The 23,323-nt window shown below is 30.9% G+C and overlaps 1 protein-coding gene and 1 long non-coding RNA gene across 4 annotated transcripts in view; one reads left to right on the top strand and one right to left on the bottom strand.

Annotated features, from left to right (window-relative positions):
- LOC139499378 (uncharacterized) overlaps positions 1 to 23,323 on the bottom strand; it is a 262,354-nt gene that overhangs the window by 123,216 nt on the left and 115,815 nt on the right. The gene's annotated exons all lie outside the window — the stretch shown is intronic.
- LOC139499370 (uncharacterized) lies at positions 8,013 to 16,217 on the top strand. Of its 2 annotated transcripts, none has more exons than XR_011658174.1 (4): positions 8,013 to 8,090; positions 13,613 to 13,682; positions 14,469 to 14,543; positions 15,442 to 16,216. It is a non-coding gene; the product is annotated as an uncharacterized lncRNA (long non-coding RNA). The 2 variants fall into 2 exon arrangements; XR_011658173.1 differs by having other exon boundaries at positions 8,027 to 8,155; positions 15,442 to 16,217.

The raw sequence follows: 23,323 nt of genomic DNA on the forward strand, positions 1-23,323 counted from the left end.
CTAAGTAGGGTCATCAACACTGAGCCTTGACACACACTGAAAAGCAAGCTATAAAGGGTTCGTAAAATGATTAGAGTAAAACCATTCAAACAGCAAATCCAACGGTTTAATCTATATAAAAAAAAACAAGAAAGGAGAAAACACTAATCCACAAAAGACAACAACAGAACATCACTGTGTTTTATTTCTTTAATTAAATACAGGAAGATGTGGTATGAGTGCCAATGAAACAACTCTCCGTCCAAGTCACAATTTATAAAAGTAAACCAGTATAAGTCAAGGTACGGCCTTCAACACGGAGCATTGCCTCACACCGAAATGTTTACAACTGCATGCTATTGCCATCATTATATAATATATAACTTCATATAATTTAAGTTTGTTCTACAGTTTAAAGAAAGGTTTTGGTCTGAGAAAAGTTCTCCTTCAGAGGTCTTTGGAAGAGTAGAAACTGAATTTAGTCGCAAATTATTGTTCGGAGTATTTCATGATCCCTCCAAAAGAAAACGTAATAAAATCTTAAGTTATAAAGAAAATTGGAAATTTGCATAGAAATAAAGAAAATTCTTTAATATTTTTTATTCAGAAACTCAAGTGTGACTGGGTGAGAATCCCAATAAAACTATAAATTAAGAAAATATTACGATGTTTTATTCATTGTGAAAAATGCGACAGGGATATAAATGTAATAATTTAAACTTGCATTTTTTAATTTTTTTTATGAGAATTAATCAGTATTTTTCACAATATTGCAACAATTAAAATCACATTTGAGTCTGTGCATTAATTTCTAAATTTACAATAAGACGTCACAGTCTGATAGCTGTATGCAGATTTTTCTGAAAGTGCAATTATTCTTGGATTTTCCTCCTTCTAAAATTGTAATAATAAAAGTATGATATAAATTCTGAGATTACACTACATAAAAATCTATTGACTTCTTTCTTTTGGAAAACTTGCATACATGTTCAGTCACTTACAACATGTACAAGAAAATCTGTTGTATTTTTTAGTTTAACTTTCTTAAAACATTTTTATGACATTATAATGGAAGTATATTATATGGTAAAGTTTCACTTTTTATCTAAAATTTAAAAAAAATTGGCATTTTAGATATTACAGTTCTAACAATAAGGAATATATCATTGTTCATAATATAAATATCAATTGTAATAGAAACAAAACTGAAAAGAAATGCTAAATGAGTAAATAGAAATAACTACTTGAGGAAAGAAGTTTTTTAATATATATTTGATCTAGATATTTACCTTATGCAAAAAAATATCAATGCATCTGTTAATCTATTTTTATAGAAAGTATGTAACTGTTAGAAAATTGAACTACTATAAGTAAATCTACAAAACACACCAACAATTATTTTTATTTTCCAAAATTAAAGTTTTATATGATTGTGTAGAAATATATGTAAAAGGGAAATTTCTGTCCTACCCAGCTCATATTTAGCCAAATAAAGTGTAGTAAATAATCAAAGAATTTTGTTATATGAAACTTAATTTAATTATTACTTTTAATGATATTTGTCTATTTTATGTCTTTGCAGGCTAGTGGTAAAAGTTGTTATATCTTATCAACACATTTATGTGGGGATAGTGTAGAAATTCTAAAACAGAAATCAGATGAAGAAATAATATCAATGTGTATAAAAACTCTCTCAGAACTCTTCCCTAAGAAGGTAAACATAGTACATTTCTCCTGGAAAGGAGGTACTTAAGGTGTAGAAATTCTAAAACAGAAATCAGATGAAGAAATAATATCAATGTGTATAGAAACTCTCTCAGAACTCTTCCCTAAGAAGGTAGGCATAGTACATTTCTCCTGGAAAGGAGGTAAAAAGGAACAGAAAATTTTCTAAAATATTGGCATACAAAACATTTAGCTATAATATTTATCTTAGGTGCACACAGTATAATACACCTTGACTATAAGTAATTTGGCTCATTTATTTTCATAAAAGTTTCACAAAATATTTACTCTGAGCCTATAATAAAAATGTAAATATTTCCCAAAAACTTGAAACACACACTTTATCAGAAAAATCTTATTCTGTATATAGCAGTTTGACAAACACTAATTTTGATAATTTAGAAGATAAATATTTCTTTAACAACAGAACGAGATTAAAATGTTCAGCTGAATTTTACAGAGTTACCTCCCCATAATAGCAGTAATTGACAGAGATTGTAAAAAATGTATTGTTTGCTGCAAATACTTCTCTGACTTCATGGTGGTGCTGTGTAAAATCTAGCCAAAATGTCAATAACTGATTCACTCAAAATGCAGTTATTTTAAGAATGTCGCATAACAAAATCATGTATTTTCTTTAAAGGGGCACTAGCTACGAGATATATAAAAAATCTAAAGTTTGATTTTTTTCTGTTCAATCAATAATGAAAGTGAAATAGTGAAATAACAATTCGCTTTTTGCAGCCAAAAAGGTTCAATTTTGTCAAATTACGCTAAGAAACATTGATAATGAGTAATTCACTTGTAAGTGAATGAGTCAACCTCTTTAAGGTAGCACAATACAAAGATTTTTCATCCCCAATCAGACAACTTTAAACTGATGTAATTCCACTCATCTTTCTTCAAATTTTATAAATGAGGTACCAAAAGAAAGAAGAAAGATTAATCTTTCAAATTGTGATAATTTCATTATGACATAATTATTACATAATTAATTGTTATGTAATTAGTTGCCATTCTGTGATGTCCATACTTGAATGAATTTAGCTTCTTTGTTCTTCATAGCATCCTAAATTTTTTTATAGATTCTTGCACAACACAGTTTGACCTCCAAAACTGTGTCTCAGATTTTTCCTATTGTATTTCATTCTCACATAAATCTTCAATGAAGTTTGCAACATGAATTCATTAGAGACCACTAAGTTCAATTGGGTATAAAATTTGTTCTATTGATGTTTTTGGAAATCTGAGACACAGTTTTGGAGGTCAAGCTGTGTTGTACATAAAGGCAACAGTAGTATACAAGAATCTATAAAATATTTTGGGATGCTATGAAAAACAAAGACGCTAAATTCATTCAAGTGTGGACATCACAATATAGCGACTAATTACATAATAATTAATTATGTAATAATTATGTCATAATGAAATTATCGCAATTTGAAAGACTAATCTTTCTTCTTTCTTTTGGTACCTCATTTATAAAATATAAAGAAGGATGAAATGAATTACATCAGTTCAAAGTTGTCTGATTGGGAGTGAAAAAATCTTTGTATTGTGCTACCTTAAATCCGTATTCATGTGAACTTCAATTTAACCCCTAGCTAGAGATTGACAACGCATGCATTGTACGTGTACTGGTTATTTAGAAAAAAAGAATGTCAACAATGAAAGTGAAACTACGGTAAATCATTTGATTACTAATTTGGTGAACATAAAATCATTCTCATACGGTTAAAAACAATGAGAAACGTCTATTTTTAATCTATGAAATCAAATCAAACAGACCCATAAAAATCCAATTGCACGTGTTGGTTTAATCTATTCATATCTTTATTAAGTCTTTCCACTTTTCTGTGGAAAGACTTATTGTTTTTCTTCTGATTATTATTAAGTCTTTCCACTTTTCTGTGGAAAGACTTATTGTATTTCTTCTGATTATTAGGTCTTTCCACTTTTCTGTGGAAAGACCTAGTGTTTTTCTTCTGATTATTTTTTTTTCTTCCGCCTAATTTTGTTCTTGCGATAAACATTTGTTTCGCAATATGTCGCTTAGATATTTGGTATATGATATCGAACAGTTTATGCGCTTTTGAAATTTACCCTGCGTAAACGAATACTTTTCTTTGTAGGAGTTATCTCCCCAAACACTGTTTTCCTTGTTATCGCATCTCCTTCGCAACCGTAAAATATTATGACAAATTTATTTTACAAAATTGCTCGTTATATCCTTCGCATGATTTGTCCTATTTTGACCGAAGTGATATGAACGCTCCATTTGAGAGTTATTTCCCCTTATGCATTTGATATAAGTGATATGCATTTCTATCTTGTAAACCATAAGTGCTAGAGACCAAGGATCTTTTGATTTGAGGTCCTTGGTCCAAAAAAATAAAAATTAGGTCAAGGTCAAAGGTCAAGGTCATATTCTAATTTTTGAATTTGGCTTATTTCCACTAATTTCCAGAAACCGTATAAGATATCGACATATTAATTTTTCTAAATTGTTAGTTGAGACATGTCGTAACACATAAATTTTGATTGCAAGAGTACGTTAAACGTAAAAGTGAGTTTTCTCCCCTCTTGTATTTAAAAATACGCATTTGATGATATAACTGATTAACCAAATATTATTAAGACCTATGGTCTTTTGATTTGAGGTCCTTGGTTTATGACCTTGAAATTGATCTCAAGGTCATAGATTAATTTGACGTTCTAGTTTTTGACCTTTGCTTTCAGCTCATATGTATACATGATATAGCCATGAGACTTTTGGCAAAAGGTATCAAACCATTTAACCTTGAAAAAAACAACCGGAAGTGACCTTGTGTAAACCGGAAGTAGCTATTTTTTGTACTTTATTAATAAAAAAGTATATAGAACCAGATCATTTTGGAATCAGTGTCAATTAAATATTCAAATATTATCGGAAGTAACATTTTTCAAACCGGAAGTAACAAATTATCTCCCTTATTTACAAAAAATATTGTATAGAAACCATATATTTCTGGAATCAGCGTACAATAACCTATCAGTTGACGATTGAAATGACATTTTAAACTTAATTTTACAACTTTCATATTAAAATACATTGTTTTCTATGGAAAGACCTTCAATTGTTCTCTGAACAATTGGTTTTTAATTATTATTATTATTTTTTTTTTTCCGCCAAATTTTGTTCTTGCGATAAATGTTCGTTTCGCAATATGTCGCTTAGATATTTCTCATATTGTATCGTATAGTTTATGCGCTTTTAAATTTCACCCTGCTAAGACAAACCATTTTCTTTGTAAGAGTTATCTCCCTATTCACTGTTTATCATCAGAGTGTATCTCCTTCGTAACAAAAGAAGATAGCGACAAAATTCTTTTAACAAATTGTTCGTTACATCCTCAGGAATTTTTGGCGTATTTAGATCGAAGTGATTCGATGAAATTTTATAGGAGTTATCTACCTTAACAGAATAAATTTGTCGGTATGTTTTTTTTACTCATAAACAGTTAACCGTATAACCCTGGAATGTTTTTATTTGAGTCCCCTAGGTCCAAACTTAGAAAATGAGGTCAAGGTCAAAGGTCAAGGTCAAGTTCTCAATTAAGACTTTTGCTTGTTTTTCCATTTTCTCCGACACTTTGAAAGATACATATTAAAGAACAAGTGCAAAATGTCAGCTTTAAAGTAATGAAGATATGCTACATTTAGTCTTATACTATTAAATGGTATCTTAGAGGAGTTGATGCCCCTGAAATGTCTTGATATGTGGTTATTTGATTATAGCTTTAAATAAGTTCATTATAAAGGCATTTGACCTTGTACAAAAGGTTAGGTGACAAATGACCTTGAAAAATGACTACCGGAAGTGACCTTGAGAAAACCGGAAGTAGCTTTTTTTGCAATTTTTTTCATCTAAAAGTACTCAGAATCCATATATTTCGTCATATAGATACATAAACTGATTACTGAAGACTAAACATGACAACAAACCGGAAGTGGCCAATTATTTCCCCTTCTTCATACAAAAGTATATAGAAACTATATATTTTTGGAATCAGCGTGAAAGAAGCTATCATATGGGACCGGAAGTGACATTCATTTCACCGGAAGTAGCATATTATCTCTCTTATATCACTCAAAAATATAATTTTTGGCTAATTTGGATTGAAGCGATTCGGAATAAATTTGTCGGTATGTTTTTTTAACTTGTAAACTGTTAACCATATAACCCTGGAATGTTTTTATTTGAGTCCCCTGGGTCCTAACTAAGAAAATTAGGTCAAGGTCAAAGGTCAAGGTCATATTTTAGATTTTCATATGTCTTTGATTTCCCTATAATTCTTGAATGGTTATAGATACAGAAAATTTAAGCAGTGAAAAATGCTTAGTACTTCAAGGGGCAACTTTGTTACAGTATGACTTTATTGGTTTTACCATTTTGTAAGGGAAATAACCCCATTGATGGTTTATAAAAAGCCATTATAAGGCAAAACTCTTATACAAAAGGTCCTTGGCCCATAAGGTCTTTTGCAATGACATTGTAAAGCAATGACCTTGACGAAGGTCACAAGGTTAAATGTCAAGGTCAGGTACTAAGAGGCAAATTATGTGATTTTTGGAACTATTTAAAGAGTTTTATCTGTGTTTGAATTCCAACCAACCAATCAATCAATCAATCAATCAATCAGTGCATGCATGTTTCTGTCTCATGTGTTGAATCAAGATCTTTTTTGTTTCTTTTTTGCTGTTTCAATTTACCCTATCCAATGTGCTTAATCAACCAACCAATTAACCAATCAATCAATCAATCAATCAATCAACCAACCAACCAACCAACCAATCATTGTATGTATGCTTCCGTTATGTGTGTTTAATACGGGGTCTACGGGAATGTGCTGCAATTTATGGTCCAACGGAAAAATGACAATCTCAGTTATTTCCATAATATTGCTTGCTATATATTATGTATATATGTAGTCTTTGGTACTTATAAAGTGATACTGCTTTGAAATGACTGTTTGGTGCTACTTACCAATGAATTCGTACATGTAATACATGGGCAATAAACAAATAAACAGCCACGCGGTGATTGGAGAGTATCTTTGGAGGAAATTAGGAGTTAACTAAAATCAAGGATTTGTATAGTTTGTCTAACTATACAAATCCTTGCTAAATGAAAGCCTTAAACCTTAGAATTTTATGCTGTTACACAATATTAAGCAGCATATAACACAATAAAACATTTTGTTATCAGGATTTTGGAATATTAATTTGTTCTTGTATTACTCCGGATATCGTGGTACCCGAAATCCGGATTTAAAAACATGAAATCCGGAGTCCCAAATTTTCATTTAAGAAATTTAAATCCCGATTTCCCGAAATTTGAAAAAAAAGGGAATTCACGGATCTCGAAAGGATCAATCCCGAAATCCCGAGCTTAAATATACCCAATCCCGACGTCTCGAAAAAGGTCCCCCATCTTTATAAACACCAACTAGGCTATTGCTCACATTAATTCGTATTTGGTAGCGGCCGAACTCGCTTGCAAAATAATTAAAAATTTAGGCGGTATTTCAGCGCGGCAAGGTTTAAAACCAGCAATCATGCAAAATGCTCAACTGTTGAATTTAAAACATGCATTACAAAAATCCAAAAAAAATATACTCAACTAGGTTTAAAAGACTTTAAGTCAACAGTTCTGGATGACACCTACTTTGAATTTTGATTGCAATCATTTTACTGAACATAAGGCATATTCAACATATTTTACATTAGTACCGAGATGACCACATTAAGTGTCGATTTAACCAAGTGTAGTGCAGACCCGGGTGGCGATTTCACCTGGTGCCGACCTGTTACCTTATCTGTAATTTCCGCCTCTGTCAGGCGCATCATACGGTGTAACTTGGCTGTTGGTCAACGACTTTACCGTCAAACTTTTTTCAGGGAATTTGTTAGACACCTCCTCCTACCTACGCCCTCTCAATTTATGTTAAAAATATAATTATAATTTATACTGCTAAATAAAAGATTCACTATTCTGTTCTGTTTTTGTAGTATTCCTCCACTATCTTGGAGAACCGTTGTTTATACAACGTAATACGTCCACTACTGTTCTTCAATATTGGACTGAAACACCACCTAATCGTCTGGTGAGATACTTATTAAAAAAAAAAGATATAGATCCTAGAATTAAAATTATTATATAAACAGAAATGCAAAGATCTTCATTACAGAATAACATTAATTTTGAAGACATGACAAATCCGGAATTTATATCCAGACAAGCCGGGGTTGTTAAAGTATTAGAAAAGTTAGACCGGTTTCCACATCCGCTTGCAAGCTTTGCATACTGGCACTGACTTATATCTCACAGGGTTTGACATTTCGAAGTTAGTTTGTACATTATTGAAGAAACAGTTTTCTATCGCCATTCATTCATTGTTCTTAAGTTTAGGTAAGCACAACGAAGTATCCGTTCACTGGTTATTGTCAAGGACGTGCGTATAATTCACGCCCACAGGCATAGTCCAAATAATTATGACGTCTTGAAAGGCTATTATAATTTTTTTCTTTGACGCCTTACATCAACGTCATAACGCCAAACTCATATATTCAGTTGGACTTTGGTAGGGAATTTACTGCTTTATAAAAACGTTTAGCTGATTTCTCCTCAAGATGCTTCATTTAAGGTGTATAAAATATATTTTTGAACCAAACTCGGTACATTTTGACCAACCTGAATTTCCGGATAATGTAAAACAATGGTTCCGGAAATTCGGGTTTTACCGTGTTTGGTGTAAAAATTATTTTATAATCTCCCAAAAAGAAATCTGACAAACGTTTTAAAAAATGCAGTCGACATGTTCCCGCCTCGGATGGAATTGTTACTTATATTATTATTTCTGTAGGGATTAATTGGAAATATTTTCGTAAAACAAACACATAAAAGGTAAGAATTTTTAAATATGCATTTTGTTTTAGCCTTCTTTGAAAATTTGATGGCTAAATTGGGTCTCAAAGTTGAGAGCAAAATATGCTCTCAAAGTCCAACCGAAAATGGCGGCTTCAGCATTATGACGTCGAAGTAAGGCGTCAAAGAAAAAAATTATAATAGCCTTTCAAGACGTCATAATTATTTGGACTACCACAGGCACAGACACAGGCATTTGTTTATGAATTTATAATTCTTTGTTTATAATATCCATGGGAAGGTCGACTAACTATATAAAGCTTCTGTCTATATCATATGGACAGTTGACCTTCCCATGGTTAAAAAGTGTCCTTGTTATTGTTAAGCTTTTTGACATTACTGCCATTAATAGGAAATAGAAAGGACTATACACCTTGTTGCTAGATGCTATGAGGTATCAGGTCCGTTTGCGCCAAATACACTTCTGCACCCTAAACGTTCACACCTTGCACGTTCCCACCAAAGGTCTGTTCCCACTCTCACATTTGCATCCAATTTTAAAGCAAATTCTAGTTGAATAATTAGAAAAAAGGGATTGTTGTTTTTAATTACGTTGATGTAAATACTGCATGTATCCAGCTATAAACATTGGTAAGTTGTTCACCTATGGACATTTTTTTCTTACTTTTTCTGAAGACTTAGGTTTGATTTTTTATTACCATGTATTAAATTGTCAAGCTTTGTTCTTTTAAATACACCTAATCGCTATTTATTCCATTCCGAATAAGTTCTAAAAATTACACAACTTTTTCATCCAGTTGAAAATATAAATAAGCTTTATTCAGAGTTGGCAAGGTATATAAACATAGACAAACATAAGTTCTAATGAGCTTTTAACCGACATATATGTGACTTTTTAAAGAATACAACATTTATAACAATACAACACATAATTTGTATCTTTTCCAAAATAAAAATATTGAACTTTTAAAAGTTTTGTTAAAAAACTTTGGTTAAAAGGGGCACTAGCTACGAAATATATAAAAAAATCTTACGTAAGATTTTTTTTGTTCAATCAATGATGAAAGTGAAAGAGTGAAATAATAATTCGCTTTTAACAGCCAAAATAGTTTAATTTTGTGAAATTAAACGATGAAATATTGATAATTACTGTTTCACTTGCAAGTGAATTAGCCGACCTCATTAAATCCGTATTCATGTGAACTTCAATTTAACCCCTCGCTAGAGATTGACAACGCATGCATAATACGTGTACAAGTTATTTAAAGAAAAAGAATGTCAACAATGAAAGTGAAACTACGATAAATCATTTGATTACTGATTCGATCTAGATAAAATCATTCTTATACGGTTAAAAACAATGAGACACATACATTTTTAATCTATAAGATAAAATCAAACAGACCTATACAAATCCAATTGCACGTGCTGCATTAATCTATTCTTATGGTTATTTATGTTTACATCGCTAATATGGTCATCTGAGGTCAAATCAATAGTGAATTAGATGGCGTCTGGACTAACATACACACGAAACGAACCTACATATAATCTATACCATGCTCTGTATACTGTTTATTTTAGACTTTTGGTAGTTTGGATAAACGTTTTACATTGTTATAAATCAAATATGAGTTTTTGAGTCAAATTGGTGACCATGAATTTGACAGCTAGTGCCCCTTTAAGATAGATTGACCACTAAACATTATTTAGTACAAAATTTTGATAAATCATCAAGTCGTTTTTGACACAGGTCAAGGTAAGGCCTTCAACACAGAGCCTTAGCTCACACAGTACAGCAAGCTAAGAAGGGCCCCAAAAATTACTAGTGTAATACCATTCAAAAGGGAAAACCAACAGTCTAAACTTCATAAAAACTAGTAACGAGACACACATATGAACGACATACAGTCAGGGGTACTACGTGTACAAGTTTTTTTTATTTACTTGAAGAAGTGAAAAAAATATACAAATCTAAGTAAATAAATGATGTTTAAATAATCTCTCTTTAATTTTCTCAAAAAATTACTTGTATGATAATAATAGTTTTTCTTACAATCCTACAAAAATTCTCAACTTATGAGATGTAAAATCAGGTCTATAATGATTTTTCCCAGGTAAGCTCATATTTTTTAATTAGAGTTCAATGTTCGATCTCATTTATCACTGGTATTAAAGAGATAATCGTAATTGAAATTACGATTATACTAATATGGTGATGGTAGATATAGGTTAAAATCTTTTCTTAAATGTAGAATGTTTTTGTCAATAGTTACTCAGCTGCAAGGTTTATCTATACCATTTCATCATATTTGAATCGTATCGGTGCACTGGAATTGTCTAAGCGCTTTAAAAATTGCTGTTGAAAAATTCTGGATGATTATCGTAACTAGGAAAAAAGATAATCGTAATTATGGTATTTAAAAATGAAAAAATAATCATAACTGGAAAGTGTTTTATTGATATTGACACTAAAAACGTATATCTGATAGCATATTATGAAATTATGGCGATGAATTATTCATGAAACGTTCCAACATCTTATGACATTTCTTTTTATGCATATATTATTAATAGTTTTTATGAAAACAGCTACATACTAACATATCATAAAATTGGAAGGGTGAACAAGCTTCAAGAAATTTAGAAATGGGAAAAAACACGAACTATGTTTATATACAGAAATTTCCAAGAACTAGGTATGCCACAAAATATGTGAATGAGCGATGGAAATTATGATACATGTACATGACAATAATTGTCAGGCGACACGCATGTGTCACCCTACACCAGATTTCTGATTGAGACGGTAAATAAAAATTGATTTATCCTGAAGTAAATGATATAGTTAATATTGTTTAAATTCATACATTGCATGTGGCTATATGGGCTATTTCTGCCCCCGGGAAGCCACTGTTGATTTAATTCTAGAACATATCCTGTTATGCCATAACGAAGAAGGAAAGGCATTTAGTATTCGTTAAAAACAGTTTGACGAGAAATTAGGGACTACAGTTTTCATGACACTTTATTTTTCCTGGATGATAACACAACTTAAAAGTTATAAAGAACAAGGGATAACTTTGAAAATTAACACAACCGTCAAAAAGATAAAAAGTCATACATACTCGGTATATGAAAAGTATGCTGCATACATATGCAAAATGATATGCATGGAAGATATTGTAGAGAAATATATTGAAGGTACTTTACAAGGAACATTTTTGTACATGTAGTACTTTTCTAGGAAATGAAAACAATAAATATTTAAAATCATACATGTATATTATTATATCAGTATAAAATAGAAAAAAGTGAATTCAAAGGAAAAAATATGGACGGCAATATTTATTGAATTATAAGGAAAAGGGAAATATTAACACTCATATCACCCGATAAAAGTATCAACTAATAAATCCGATAATGCAGTCATAAAGTTATTGATGGAAACTTTTGTTCATTTCGCACATAATTTTAGTATAAATGGGATATAGCTAATCCATCCTTTTTCTCCCCCCCCCCCAAAAAAAAAGAAACAAAACAAAACCAAACAACAAACAAACAAAAACAAACTTAAACGCGCACACAACATTGAAACTTTGAAAAAAAAATAAAGATATCTACTCACCACAATAACTGACTTTTCCATATCTTTAACAGGTACATGTATATATCAAAAGGGTATGTATATCGTTGTCAGTTAATATGAATAGAAATGTATAGGTAAATTTGTCCTAGATATTAACCTGTAAGTTTCTTCATTTATTTTTATATGTGTTTATGTCATCGTTAAACTGAACATTTGCATTTTTAACACACAAAATACCATTGAAATACTGAAAGACACATTTATTATGTTTCAGTTACTATTATCCGATAAAGAAAATTACGATTATCAAAGAAGAAAAATACTATATAGATTATCGTTGATCATCTCAACGAGATTGATTTTCTTGCTTAAGCTGGAACAGTCAATGTCAATTTCATGTCAATTTCGTTAGCAACGCCACGTGGCCTCCTTAGTTTCTAGTGATAATTTTTCCATCTCAAGCGAGAAGCATGATATGAAAATTATCACAAAAGAAGATCAAAAGAAAAATGCTCAAAATAGCGATAATTATGATTATCATCCCAAATTTTTCAACGGCTATTTTCAAAGTGCTTAGACAATTCCAGTGCACATTTACGATTCAAATATGATGTAATGGTATAGATAAACATACATTTAAGAAAAATGAGTATTAAGATTTTTCCTATATCTACCGTCGCCATATTGGGATAATCGTAATTTCAGTTACGATTATCTTTTTAATACCAGTGATTAATTCAACAAAGAAACTAATTGCATAAAGATCTGAAGTATGCACACAAGGTCTTCAAAAAATGCTCCTTGGGGGCTTGTAAATGAGCAGTGTTCTGAAGATAAAACCAGGAAGCAATTCCCCCGACATATTTTCTGTATGCAAAGTAACCTCAGTGTGACCCATTTCGTAAAAATCCGATGATTGCAATACGCATGGATATCCTTAAAATAAACTATTATCTGAATTTTTATGTTAAACACGTGCTCAATTGCCATGCTTTTTTGTTTGTATTTTGTCCATTGTTTACGAACTAGTGACAATCGTTAAAATTTGGGTTCAAAACACGAACTTCAATTACCTGCCATATTTTCACAACACAGACCGATTGAAAAAAAAAAATTGACGATTAATATGAAATTTACACGAAAAAAATGATAAATGTGTGCTCAAAAGACTAAGTTTATGATTTTTGTATCCATTGGTTCAAGAATTGGTAGAACATTATTTTTCACTGGTCACTTGTTTCTTATGACTTTAAGTATCCTACAAATTTACTTATAATGTGTATATTTTTTTTTCTTCTTCTTCAAGTAAATAAAAGTAACTTAAATAAGTAGTACCCCTGACTGACATAAATAAACAATAAGATTCATTATGTTTTCTTATTTATTTTCAGATAATTAGCATTGGAGAATAAGCATTTGACTGGTCTTATGGTCACAGTTGGTTGCATCCTGTATAATTTAGTAAGGATTATTCAAGAACAATGTAAAACATTAGACAAATCTTTTCATACCATTAGGTGCACATGACAGATTTCTTAATTAAGCACATTCATGACCTTTGAGACCAAAAATCTAAAAAGTTGCCAAAAGATCATATTCATTTAACACATCTGAAACCAAAAATTTAGAAAACAAGCAATTAATTTCATTGAACACTTTCAAAATCCAAAAGTTTAGGCAGCTAACAAAAGTAAAGATCAAACACATTTGAGATTATTTTCAGAAAGAAAACAAATATGTTGGTAATTTTAAACAGGAAAAACATAGTCAGTGAGCTAATACAACCCATTTGAGACCAAAAGTTAAGAAAGCAAAGAAGTTTTAAGTATTCTTCCTTGGACACAAAGGAACCCTTGCCCACATTGACAATTTTTTTTATTAGTGTCTTTCTTAATATCCTGGGTTAATTATCAATTGAAAATCCAAACTTTGTAAAGAAATATTCAGTGTAGTATTGTCCACTCTTTAATTATACATATATATAACAATATGTCAAAGCTTAAAAATATATAACAATATGTCAAAGCTTAAAAATATATAACAATATGTCAAAGCTAAAAAATATATAACAATATGTCAAAGCTTAAAAATATATAACAATATGTCAAAGCTTAAAAATATATAACAATATGTCAAAGCTTAATGGTATTTTTATCCCAGTTGCAGTACTTACTATTTTATATTGATACTGATAATATTAGTGTTAAGAATTTGTCAGTTTTATTAACTTTGCATTTTGATTTTCAGATCACAATATAATTACTGGAGAATTTGCAGTGAAATTAGCTAAAGGTCACAGTTGGCTGCCTACTTTATATCCTGGTAAGGATTATTCAGTCAGAACAAAACAAAGATTTGTGATAAAACAACTCCTGTTATGCTTGCAATATGCACATGACTGGTTTGTTACTCAAACTCATGTTAGACCAACAGGTTAAACAATGAAAAAATAAATGGCGCCTACATTTAATACATTTCACGCCAAAAGTTAAGAATCAGACATGTAAAGGTACAGTACTCTAAGGACATACTGAGATTGATAACTTTGAGAGGCATTGTATTGTGTCTGACATGACAGTCTTAAGGGCAGACACAAAAACCAGGTGTGATCCCATGCTGTTTAGTAATTAAGGTTACCTGAATCATGGAGCATGAATGATAAACTGTTAAAAGTCTTCATCAAACACATTTTTATTATCAAAAGATTTAATAGAAAACACACACATATAATATGTATAAAGTTACCTTCAACTATTATATGTAATAGCAAAAGAGTTATGAATTCAATAATACTTAATTTTAATTGTAATATACTGATTGGCATGTCCACAACATGAGTCTAAAATCACATCTTTTACATCACCTACTACCGGCTACAGTCCATGCTTAATGCAATGTTAACTGAAAAAAATGAACAATCTTTACCCATTGGTGCTTACAAGCACTTTTATTAATGTTTTGTCCCTTTATAACCTAATAGGATATTTTTTTTCTGTTCTCTAACTTAAGTTTGTCTCAACTTAATTTGATAAAATGCATCTATAATGTTTGTGAACACTGAATTAACCCTTTATAATGTTATATGCTAGCTGGGGCAGCATCTGTGTCCCTATGGACACATTCCCTAATATTTATCAACAAATGCAGAGAACTTTAAACTTTAGTCATGATTGTAATGCCAATGTATATATGCTGTACTTAAAATCTTTTTCTCTTATAGGTCACAGTGAAGTCCTTGAACTATAAATCTGGTTGTTTTTCCTGGATACAAAAACAGATTATACTTGGTAGGAGTCATTAGAAAACAAAGAAGAATATATTGTAGATGTATTAGATATTTTATTCATAATAATATAATTTTGTTTGATCTTAATTATGGATGTAAATTACCATGAGAAGAAGGGAAGGCTTACATGTATGCCCTTGCCCATGTTGCCCCAGAGCAAATGAACCTTTTAAAATGATACATCTTTATGTAAGAAAAAATGTTTGTTTTGATTACTTCATTGCCACTATTAAGGAAAGAGCTATTTCAGTATTATGTATGGATTCACATTGATATGAGACACAACATTGTTACCTTGAAAAATTGAAATTATAATTATACATTGCTCTTCAACTTCATACTTTACCTTTATAAAAAAATATATTATAGCATCACTGATGAGTTTTTTTGTAGATGAAGTGCACGTCTGGCACAAACATCAAATTTCAATTCTGGTATCTACATTTATGATGAGTTTATTGTAAGGTCTTTTATGATGAGATGGATAAACTTCAACCCAAATAATAAAAAACAGGATTGAACTATATAATATAGCAATATTATCAGGCTTGTTGTGAAAAAAGTGTAGTTAACATGATTAATGAATGCTATTGTCATTTCATATTAAAGCAGACTAACTGCTCCTGGCTTCTCCAGTGACATTTGAATGTTAAAATTGTTTTGTCCATCCATTGGACAATGAGATCAACCCATTGGGGCTCTTTTATTTTACTACTTCAACACTTACTCATTATTTGTTATGCCCCCACTAAGCGGAGGATTATATACCCCTTGTCTAAGCCGAGGGGGCATTAAGTGTTACCCTTCAGTACATCCTAAAGTGGGTTTCCTATCTCTAACTTAAGTTTGCCTCACCCAAATGTTATGAAACTTACACACAATTTTTATTTTTAGCAAACTTAGATCAAGTTTGAATTTTTGTGTCGCAGATGTCACTTTACCACTCTGATTTATGCCCTTTACAAATTGAAAATTTGCACAGCTTTTTGTTTTGTTTTTGTTCTCCAACTTCAGTTTCCTCAACCAAATGGTTTGAAACTTTCACACACTGTTTATAAGCGCAAAATACAGGTCAAGTTCTCATTTTGGTGGTATTGCTTAAACCGTTCTAGAGTTATGTCCCTTTACAAATAGAAAAACTGCTGAATGGTTGTTTCCATTTTCTTACTTAAGTTTGTCTAAACCAAATGTTATGAAACTTATTCACAATGGGTATTACCAGGAAACACAGTTTACCCTAGAATTTTTGTGACGTCATATTTTCTGTTCTGAAGTTATGTCCCTTTACAAATAGAAAAATTGCAGAAATTTCCATTTCCCTTACCTAACTTTAATTTGTTTCAACCAAATATCAATTTACTTATACACAATACTCAGTGCTTATAAACTTGTAACTCAGATCAAGTACAAATTTGCGTCACTTTTACAGTCATAAATGGTTATGTCCATTTATAACTTTATATGATATGCAAGTGGGGGTATCGTCTGCGTCCCATGGGCACGATCCCTATTTACATAAAGATAAAAAAAAGTATAAATATCCTGTACATACTTGACATTGATGCTTTATGATTGGAAACTTTTGTCATGCATATGTCTTGTTTATGACTACGTCAAAAAGTACTGGTATAGGGTTTTTATGAGCAATCTTTTCTGGGATCATCAGTGATAAGTTGTCTCTATTTTACATTTATATGTAGAATCATTGCAAGGTATATATGTTATCACAGGGAAATTGTAAATTCTTAGCATACTATACAGTTGGATATTTGTGGTACAATCATGTAGTTGTTTCATTTTTGTCTTTCGGGTTTTGGTGGATATATGTCTCATTGGCAAACAAACCATAAATAACACATTCTTATAGTTCTTAATTCTAGGGAGTTGTGTAACTGTAACAACAGTGTTGTTGGCATGATTATTCTTATTCTTCCTGAAAATGCAGGAAATATTTGCTACTGGATATGAAGCATAAGACTATCAACATAATTATACTTCTTGTCATCTTTAAATGTTAACATTAAGATTAAAAATATAGATACCGGTAGTTAAATATGTTCAAAGCACCTCTAAACGAAAACAAATATGGTTTACCACTGTGTGTATAACTGTTTGCTAAATATCTGTCAAATTGTAGATTTCAGGTATATGAGAATTAGAGACATGGGAACATAAGTTGTCTATTGACAATAAAATACATAACTATATTTGATGTGCAATAAGTACCAATTACAAACTATAAAACATAGATCAACTGCAATAAAGTTGACAAACTACAATAAACTCATTATAGATACCAGGATTAAATTTCGTATTTAAGCCAGACGTGTGTTTTGTCTACAAGTTAAAAGACTTCAGTGATGCTCAATTCCCAAAAAGTTAAAAGGCTAAATAAAGTACTAAGTTAAAAAGCATTGATGACCAAAGCCACTGTATACTATGCAACAATGATCTAAACACATACATTAGTAATCAATAAAAATAACATGATGCTTTTATGAAAATAATTATGTCAGTCTGCAAAAATGATGACAACAAAACAAACTTTTTAAGGAAGCTAATTTACTTTCAGGGATAAATTCCCTGATTTTGAATACAATATTTGATAGCTCAAGAACGATTCGGTGCAATAATTTAACTGTTTAGTATCCAGCGTTGTGTAACTGATAAATTACAAATATATTTTACTCCTACACAACTTGTTTTCGTTATTTGAGAAACTAGAATATACGATATTAAATAATATATTAATTTTCTTTTTCAGATAATGCCAAAAAAAAGCAAAAAGGCAAGAAGTACTAAGCTGAAAGAAAATAAAAAAAGACAGAGAAAAGCTAGACAGGAAAAAAACAACAATCTTAGGGATGGTCAGTGCAACAACCAATCAAATAGTAAAGATCAGAGCAACACCTCTCTAAACTTTCAAAATATAGATCAGAGCGTCATCTCTCAAAACTGTCATGATTTAGATAAGAGCGTCATCTCTCAAAACTGTCTTGATTTAGATCAGAGCATCATCTCTCAAAACTGTCATGATTTAGATCAGAGCGTCATCTCTCAAAACTGTCTTGATTTAGAACAAAGCATCATCTCTCAAAACTGTAATGATTTAGAGCAGAGCGTCATCTCTCAAAACTGTCATGATTTAGATCAGAGCGTCATCTCTCAAAACTGTCTTGATTTAGATCAGAGCATCATCTCTCAAAACTGTAATGATTTAGAGCAGAGCGTCATCTCTCAAAACTGTCATGATTTAGATCAGAGCGTCATCTCTCAAAAATGTCATGATTTTGATGTTAATGAGAGAATTATATTAGAAAATGAAATTGAAAATATATTAGAAAATGAAATAGAAAATATATTAGAGAATAGAATTGAACATTTATATGAGAATGAAACTGAAAAACTAGTTCAGAGCGTCAGCTCTACAAACTATCAATACAAGAGAAATAAATATGATGATAATATATATCAGAGTAAAAGTGATATACATAATCAGACAGAAAAACTAGACCAGAATCAGGTTGAAAAACTGGATAAAAAGCAGATTGAAAAACTGAATAAAAATCAGAATAAAAAAATTGTTCAAAATCGGACAGAAAAACTGGATCAAAATCAGATTGAAAAACAGGATGAAAATAGGATTGTTAAAAAGAAGTATGAAAATTTTATTGAACAACTAGATCTAAAACACAATTGTCCATATATAGAAACTGAGAGTGAAATAGTACTTATGAATAAAGTTCAATTGGAACAATATCAAAGTAAAATAAACAACAAAACTTCAATCAAAGCACAATGTAACAACAAAAGAAACACAGCTAAGGTTAAGGATTGTGTAAAGGTTAGAAGACCAGGTATTAGAAATACAATTGTACAAGGTAGTTTTCACCAAGGAGATATAAGGTTTGGTTTAAACAGTGGTAAGCAATGTGTGGCAAATTGTTGTTCAGCTCTTGCTTTTAGTAAATTGAAAGATTTAACCTATTGGGATCAGACATATTTAGATAAGGTTCTGATTTATGGGAATGATTTATATAGCCGTGTTAGGGGTAATAATCATCACTTATTAATATCCGACCTACCAACAATATTAGATATATCAGGAAAATTGATGCAATTGTCACTAAAAGAGTCGATATCTGCTGTAATAGATACATCAGAAAGTATTGATTTTAGTGAATTTGGTAATTCTTTGCCATTAGATCAAGCTTTACAGGAATCCCTTGTAGATTATGATGCTTGCTTTATATGTGCATATGATACTTCATTTTTAGCCTTGAAACATGGCGTTGATTTATTTTTGTTTGATTCACATGCAAGAAACGAGTTTGGTTTAAAGCACAGTAATGGCAAAAGTTTACTTTTAAAATTGAGCAGTCTAGATCATCTTTATCAATACTGTTGCAACATGGTATCAGGAGCAAGTCAAAATCAGTGGTTTGAGGTAACTGGAGTAAGCATATCTATAGTTGGAGAACCTGTAGTGTACAATAATGGTGATAAAAGTCCTGAAAACCATAAAGAAATGAACAACACCAACTATAGCAATATTGGAAATTATGAAACAATGAACACCAGTGACTATGAGCTGACTGAAATTGTTGAAGTAGAAAACGAGAAAGGGTCAACCCTTACAAAAGTTCACGAAAAAATAAATGTAACATTTGACATCTATAGCTCTGAAAGTAATGCCAATAAGAATATCAACAAGAATGAGTCTGATGTTGAAATTGTGTCTGCAACTGACATGTCTTATGATTTTAAACCAATCAACACTATTGCAAAGAAAAAGCTTTGTCTCATTGTTAAGATACCAACTAAGCATATTCACAAGCAAATCACCAATACTATTTTTGATATGGGCCCCCCATCTACTACAAAATCTATCACAGGTGATGGCAATTGTTTGTTTCGAGCTATTTCATATGCACTTTCAAATAGACAGGAGTTTTATGGAAATATAAGAAAAGCTATAATTGATCATTTGATAAAAAATGCAGAAATGTTTAAATCTTTTTTACAGCCAAGATTCAAAACTATCACAGAGCACATACATTCTCTCCAGATGAAAGAAAATAATGTATGGGGAACTGAGTTGGAGATTATAGCATGTGCAGACCTGCTAAAAACTGACATTTACACTTATTACAATGATTCGTGGATTAAATATTCTTCATCTCAATTATGTTACAAAAACAAAATTAATGCTCAGGCAATCTATCTTCAACATCTACGTCCGTGAACATTTACGCCAAACATTTTTCATTTCAAAATGAAAAAAAAAAAATTCAAATTGCTCTGCAAATCTTAAAGGTAGTTGGTTTGAAAAATGTAACAAAAACCTATAGAAATCAATTTCGAAAAACCATTTTCTCTATGAGATTTGAAATTTGTTATTTTCATGAAATTATATTTTTGATTTAACGAAGATATTGAAACAAATAACAATAACTTTCTGTTAAAAATGATTTTATTTTGTCAAAAGTTTAAAATTATTAAAACATTTGTATTTGCTTGCTTTTAGAAAACAAAACATATTTCAATCTCATTCTTAAAAGCAAATATTGAAAGTACTGACCTTTAGTATTTTTCAATTTAGTTTACAATATTGAAAAATGGAAAATGATCTAACGTGGAGCATTTTTCAACTTGTCTTCCAATATTGAAAAATGAAAAATGCTCAAGCGTGGAGCATTTTTCAATTTGTCTTCAAATATTGAAAAATGAAAAATGCTCCAAGGTGGAGCATTTTTCAATTTGACGTTTAATATTGCAAAATAAAAAATGCTCAAATTTTTCAATTTTCATTTTACTGTGCAATATTCAAATTTGAAAAATGTGCATTATTAAAATGTCTAATAATGGGAACGAAATGTAATTTGTTTCAATGTAGGCGTTTTAAATGTTTAAATTGTTGTCCCTTTTTATTAAATGTTTTACTATTTCCGTTTTTTTTTTGTGTTGTTTTAAGCGCAATATGTCTTGAAGATCTTTTTAAGGTGTGTTTGTGTGTGTGTGTGTGAACTATGTGTGGTATCAACAAATTCCGAACAAGAATGGTACACTGACCACAAAGAATCATTCTTTCTTTTTATCTATATACAATGTATATAGCTGTCTTTGTAGCTACGTGTTTATATCTATCTTTCGATCTATCAATCTGTCATTCATTGGATATATCTTGCTATCTTTCTATCTATCTGACTTTTGTTTTTCTTTGTCTTTTCTTTCCGTAAGTCGTTTTTGTTCTGAAAATGGAATTACTAGGCGATGCGGAGTAGACGAAGTAGCATTGAACCATATCGTGGCTGAATGTGTCAAACATGTTAGAAAAGAAGAGAAAATATAAGAATATTAGATATTCAATGATATTGTCCATGTCAGTTTCTGTACATGTTAAAGAGAAGGGTTCGCGATTCGAAAGGATGGGGAGGGATGGGTGTAGATGTTAAATTATTCTGATCACTGTGCTAGTATATGTTTTCAATTTTGTATTTTTCTACATTGTACAGCGTTTCCTAATTTTGAATCTGTTTAATACAAACTTGTTTTTCCCAAGCTTATGATATTCACAATTTCATTCGCAGAATTTCAAATAAGCAATCATCTTATAAAAGAAAATATGAAATTAACTTGCGTGCATGTATGTGTGGTAAATGTATATTTCGAAGAATGAAAGACTTCTTATATTTGCTTTTACCGAAAACAAAATTTAGCAAAGAATATATAATAATTATGTGAATAGTATTTCAACAAACATGAAACAGTTCCCCCGAGGTTCTGCATTATGTACATTCTATTATCATGTCTTTAATATGATTTTACATCTTTAATATGTGAAAGCAAAACGAGTATTATAGGACAAATATGTCTCAGTCAGTGACAATCTTTTTTTGAAATACAAAAAGGAAAACATAACAGATCGACACAGATCGACACAAATGATCGAATTTCAAACCGTATGCATCATGTACATGGAACAAATACTAGTAGTTACATTTATCAAGCAAAGGAATCAACGTGTGTGAAGCTAGAGTTGGTAAAACATTAGCTACAGTTAACCCTCGCTACCATCATTTACGACAGCAGCAGTGGTTGATCCAGAACTTTTCATAAGGGGTGGCACTGACTGACCTTAAGGGGGTCCAGTCATGCTTCGGCGATTTCCTATATAATCAACCAAATTTTCCCCACAAAAGGGTGGGGGCACCAACGGAAATACATAGTGTTTCAACTTCTGCAATGATGACAGCGTATAATGCACATGGTCGACGCTTCCACAAAGCCAAAGTAAGGGACAACATCATAAGTTCAAAGTAGGATAATAAAAAAATACTTAATTTACATAGTTTTTTCACTGATTCCTTATTCTTAACTTAATTTGTGAAATATTGATTGTAATAAACGGACATATATAAAATCGATTTTGGATAAACAAAACTCGCAGCAATTTCACACCCCTCCCCCTCTATCACAAATATCGAGCACGCTTGTATCTGTACTAAATGTTTAGCATTTTTTATAACTTGTTTCTTTGTTTGTATACGCCCGTCTAAAACGGGACATATTATGGTATACCGTTGTCCGTCCGTCGTTCACACTTCGGACAATTAATAAGAAACGCTTCCACCAACTTTTATTGAACTTTATCGAATTGTTTATATCTATTGACGTAAGCTCCCTTTCGATTTTTATAAAATTCAAATTTTTCGTTTCCATGTTGTGAATTTTTTGTCCTTAAAAAGGGGGGAGTTTTCCAGTTTTCGGACACTAATTCTAAAATGCTTCCATCAACTTAATGAGACTTTGGTGT

The sequence above is a fragment of the Mytilus edulis genome, chromosome 12 (genome assembly GCF_963676685.1).
Source record: "Mytilus edulis chromosome 12, xbMytEdul2.2, whole genome shotgun sequence".
NCBI classification, from domain to species: Eukaryota; Metazoa; Mollusca; class Bivalvia; order Mytilida; family Mytilidae; genus Mytilus; species Mytilus edulis.